Source organism: Aplysia californica, unplaced genomic scaffold, assembly GCF_000002075.1.
Source record: "Aplysia californica isolate F4 #8 unplaced genomic scaffold, AplCal3.0 scaffold00012, whole genome shotgun sequence".
Classification (NCBI taxonomy): domain Eukaryota; kingdom Metazoa; phylum Mollusca; class Gastropoda; order Aplysiida; family Aplysiidae; genus Aplysia; species Aplysia californica.
Window position 1 is genome coordinate 928114 of NW_004797282.1, and position 5519 is coordinate 933632.

At 40.5% G+C, this 5519-nt stretch overlaps 1 protein-coding gene across 2 annotated transcripts in view; it reads left to right on the forward strand.

Annotated features, from left to right (window-relative positions):
- The first annotated feature begins 5386 nt into the window (after nt 1–5386).
- The window catches only part of LOC101846619 (solute carrier family 66 member 3), a 10063-nt gene continuing 9930 nt past the window's right edge, over nt 5387–5519 (forward strand). The window contains exon 1 of one of the 2 annotated variants that reach the window (XM_005090055.3): nt 5387–5460. The gene's annotated coding sequence lies outside the window, so the exon portion shown is untranslated. The remainder of the gene's footprint in view (nt 5461–5519) is intronic. The other variant, XM_005090054.3, reaches the window with a different exon arrangement.

Here is a 5519-nt window from a genome sequence, read left to right on the forward strand (position 1 = left end):
TCTCTCTCTCTCTCTCTCTCTCTCTCTCTCTCTCTTTCACTTGTCCAAGCCTTTCTTGCCATTCTCTCAACCTATATAACAAATCTCTTTCGCAATTTATATTATCATTTTAATGTTAGATCGTCTATATAGTCAAATTTCATATTAATATAACCCATCGCTCAAATTTTAAAAGAAGCTTTGAACATGAAGCACAACTTGAAATCATATCGCACTTCTGTTTGCAGGAGGCAATGGGTTCCTACACCTTTTTCGTCTTCGCTGGAATCGACATGCTGATGGTGGTCTTCTGCTTCTTCTACATGCCCGAGACAAAGAACAAATCTTTTGCCGAGATCGCCACTCAGTGGGCGTCGCCAGAAGACTTGGAGAAACAGCAAATGGACGACGAGCATATCCCATATCCAGCCAATCAGGAGATTGTCATCATGACAAAGGCGGAGGAAGCCGCGTTAGGAGGGGGGCTGTATCCTAATGGAGTGAGCAATGGGCTTGAGAATGGTCATGATATGACCACCCCAATGTGAGAGAGACTGAAACAATGCGGTTGAAAAATTAGAAGTCGAGGTGTCACTTTATCTTTGTTGTTATCGGCTTGGACTAGCCTTGAGTTTTGGTTGATGAATTTTCTTACCTCTCCACGTTCTCGGCTCTGGTCGGTCGGCTATGAGGTAAAATCATTGTATATGTTGATAAAACTTTAGGAATATTAAAAGCGGTCTGTTGTATGACTCCTATTGTTCTACCCTGAGTGACAATAGGTCTGCATCAGATACAGCTGTGCCCTTGAACATAGGCGTGGATTATATCTTCTGCCTGTGGGCTCTCAAACTGGAAATGACCCTCGTCGCGGTGCGTAAGCCATAGTAACTTTGCAGTACTTGCATTTGTCCGTGGTTATCTATTTATTGTCAGGAATTGACAGTCACATCCACGTAAGAGAAAACAGAATCTTTTAATGTAAAAGACTTTGTGCTGCGTCTGTTTATAGATCTGAACAGCGTATGACTACTGTCGTCTGCAATGTAGTGGTCATGGTTTTCATCGTCGCATGCAGAAGACGCGAATTTGATTCCTGTGTGGGGAGAATTGGTCGCTTTTATGCACAATGGGGTTATCCCGAAAAATGCTGTTTTTAGAAAATTGAAGGCAAAGTTTTTGGACCTGTGTTCAGTTTCTTTAAAAGACAAGGAGAGTTGTCTCTATAACCAATTATACACACCAATGAAACCAAACTTCTCCTAAAGGTAGAACAATACCCACTTTTGGTGTAGGTCAAGATTTCTGGAAACCCCGCAATCTGGGTTAGACCGCGTGTCCTTAAAAGCAACCAATTCTTTTATTGAGTATCTCTCTCTGACTGATTATCTAAATCATAGCGATGGGGATATAATACATCTACAATCAAAATCATCATCATATTATTAGCGTCCGGCATTTGGGGGGGGGGGGGTTTGTTGTTTTTTTACTTTGCATCGCGTTTTTCCAGACAACTCAAAATGGTTATTTCACCTAGTTATTTACAAGTTTAATGCTCTACCTAAATGAACATTGTCATTATTAAAGTGACAAAATATGAGGAAGAAAACTGAGTCAAGACAGTTTATTCGTTGGTATTTTGTTAATTTATCAGTTTGTCATTAATATTTTTTCTAAATGTATTGAACCCTATGAAGCAGAACTGTACATAATGTAACAAAAAGTATGCTTATTTTATACATGTATAATGATATGAATATTCATGACACCATGCCATTTCACTACACAGGCAGTGCCTTTTTCTGAGAAAATCGACATTAAACAATTTAAAGCACACTAAGAAACTTTGCATAACGATAGGATATTCAAACAGAGGAGAGTACTGAAAATTGTCTCTGTTCAAATAGTGTTTAGGACTGTCATTTCAACGCTTTGTTCCTATCATTATTCATCTGAAGAAACTCTCTTAGTTTAAATGTGAAAGTGGTAACGTTTAAGAATCAAACCTCATTGGGAGGAGCCGTTATCCACATAACATGCCTTTTAGCGAATGAACATGTAGATTTACTGAACTATTTTGTTGTTGTTTTTTGGTCAGCACATCATTACTTTAAAAAAAACCCTTTTTTTTACGAGTCCTCATTTTATTTGGCATACGGATATGGCCAGTGAATGAGGTGGTAGGATAGTATGCACGCACACTAAGGCCTGAACATTTCATATCTGTAAATAATGTCATTTCCGCCCGTTTTCCTCATGGGATTTTTCTGAAAACCCCTAGAATGTTTATGATGACGTCGTCTATCGTCCTCATACTCAGGAACACCAAAGACTATTTTGAAATACATGCACTTTGGGAAATCGTACACTTAGCCTCGTCTGACGTAATTATGTCATCATTATTGAATACTAACAAACCATGCAGGATTTGTCACACAACTTTTTGACGCTTTTTTGTTTGTGTTGTTGGTACATGCACTTGTTAACATAGGTCAACCAACACAATGAAATTTTGATTTTTATTGTCTTTGAGAACGAGAGCATTCAGTCGTTGCTGTTGTGCGCCCGCGTGCTCTCTCTCTCTCTCTCTCTCTCTCTCTCTCTCTCTCTCTCTCTCTCTCTCTCTCTCTCTCTCTCTCTCTTTCTTTCTCTCTCTCTCTTTCTCTCTCTCTCTCTCTCTCTCTCTCTCTCTCTCTCTCTCTCTCACACACACACACACACACACACACGCACACACGCACACACATACACACACAAACGCACGCGCACAGACATTTTATGGGCTGCAATTCCTTTTAGGTCGGAATTTCCTTTTACTTCCAGGTTCCTAAACTCTTGGTAAGCATGTAAATATGGCTTCTGTTTAATAGTTCATGTTATACTTATGTTTTCATTGTAAATATATCAATAAAATCACGTGCAAACATATTCCAAACGCAAATTTTGTTGCTGTTTATGTTATATTCAAGTCTTTGTTAACACTGCCTTCGAAAGAATCTAATCAGCAGAAAACTGAGACGTGTAACCTCCAATGGGTAGAGATTCTGATACCTGTCAAATTTTGTTGAATGAACCTTATGAACCATTATATCAGATCAAGTCGGGTTCGGAAATGATGTTGCTGAGGCACACTGTGGCAACAAATAGACCTCTCCTTCACTTCATCAAATTTGTCGTGGAAAGTCATAGCAGGGTCTGTTGCTCCCCGCAAGTAAACAAAAAATCTACCCCTGCAATGTAATGTGTGTAAAAAGATTGACTTTGATTGTACATCACAAGCATACTGCTTTAATTGAAGACATGGAGGCAGCCATCAAGGGTACACCGGAACTGATCTATTTATTCAGAAGAGTTACATAAAAGACAAGAAACCAAAAGGGGACACAATCATAATAGGTTACCACTTAGAAGAGTTATGTTCCTCAATTCAGTATGATTATTACAGGTTGATCGTTATTTTTTAAAAATTACAACGTGAATGTGACACTCTGATTATGAGTGGCTCCTAGACACGATCTTCATCAGTTTGATGCTGCCGCTGGTGATCTAGAAAAGGAAACTTGTTATACATCGGATGAATGCATCAGTTTGTGCCAAAATAGCAACACTTCAGTAGCGACCAGTATATAAGTGTGTATCAATGAGCCCCAACACCCCCCCCCCCCCCACACACACACACCAAACCAGGGCAGTGCTACTGACTGAAGTTGTTTTTAGTCCATTCCCAAAGGGGGGACATGAACATGTTCTTATGCACAGTGAGAGAGGATTGTAAACGGGCTGATTTATCAATGTCATGCTCATACTGTGCCGGAACAACATAGGGGGAACTGCTGCTTTTTCTTTCCCCATCCTTACTGTCGTAATTTTTCCTCTACTTTTTTCTATGTTTGTCACTCTCTTGTGAACTGCTGTTTCCAGGGTGCCTTGATAGTCGAAGCAGACTTTGTGCTCTTGAGGCTAGACAGGTGAACAGAGTAAGTTTGATTCGGCGTTTGGACTTCTCTGTTGACATATGCGTTCCCTTGGCGCTCATAAGACTTTATGCAGTTGCGAGCGCCCCAAAATCTTACTAAAACTAAACGAACCCCAATCAAAGATTCTGTATAACAAGATGATTCACTCCTCTCTTTCAAGCAATTAAAAAAGTGTCCTCAAAACCCGGTGGCGCCCTCTTCAAAAAAGCGCCCGCTTTGCGGGCAGAGTTACCCTACTTTTGCGGAAAACAATAAAAGCGAAACTAACAAACTGTTTCTTCTGGAGAAACGAAAGAGAGGTTCAAAGCAAAGACTGAAGCGCTATCTGAAGCAATGCGCAGACTTCTGCGGACACCTTTTTGGCTGAGTGAACTATCTTGCTATGTACGATCTTTGCCCTGGATCGAATTCCCAAAGAGGTGTACTTGAATATGGAGCATTTCGAGTGTTGTCAGTACTTTCCTTCCCCTTGGTTCCGATGAAAGGGGGGGGGGGGTTAGTTCGCCGTTCCCATCGCTTAAACTACTTTTCAGACTTTTTAAAGGTGATACATGTATAGATCAATGCCACGATATTACAATACTAAACTGCTACAAGGCTTGTATACATTTTCTTATACGTCTTGGAAAGCTTAAACACTTTAGACCCATGAAATTGAAACGAGAATACAAAAAGCTAACAGCGTCAGCTACCAGCTTGCCCTACTCCTCAAACATCCTAACATCTACATTGAGACCAAAGCCAAGCTCATTAACTGTATCTTCATCCCCATCTGGACCTACCAGTGCCAGACATGGACCCTGACGAAATGTCTGGAACGTAAGATAACTACTTGCGAGATGAGATGTCTAAGAGAGCCGTCAACAACCAAACCAGAAGGGACATGGTCAGAAACAACAAGATCAGAGAAATGATGGGAACAACACCTGTCATTCACTAATTTCGAAGGCAAACAATCAGGTCTTTTGACATCTTACACGTATGGCACCTCACCAGTTTGCTAGTAAAGCCTACTATAGAAAAGTATCAGGGTACAAGGCAAGAGGAAGACCAAGAAAGACCTCGATCCAGGTTGTGAAGGATACTCTGAGAACATACAATAACCCACCCAGCCAGGCCATCAAACTTGCCTGAGAAAGGGAGCTCTTTGTCTTCTCGACGCCCCAGAGGTTCAAGAGGACGGATAAAGTAAAGTAAAATAAAGACCCATGAGAGCGGAATAATTATTATCTTTCTACTGTAGGTGTTTTACAACCCCCCCCCCCTTTTCAACACATGAGTGAATGAATAAATGAATGAATGAAGGAATGAATGAAAATTGTAACCTCACTTCGAAGGCAAACATATTTTATAATGTCACACTTCAGTGTATTCTGTTTGTCAATAGTTCATACGGTGTAGAGTCTTAAATAAACGGAAGTCAACATTATGGCATCACGTTCAAAAGAGTTCTCTTATTTGCCTTTTCAACCTCATTCTGACCGTGCACTATTTTTCTTTCAAGGTAAGCTTGAATTTTTGCATCGATTCCAAAGCTTTGATTGGGGAATGGGAGGAGGGGGG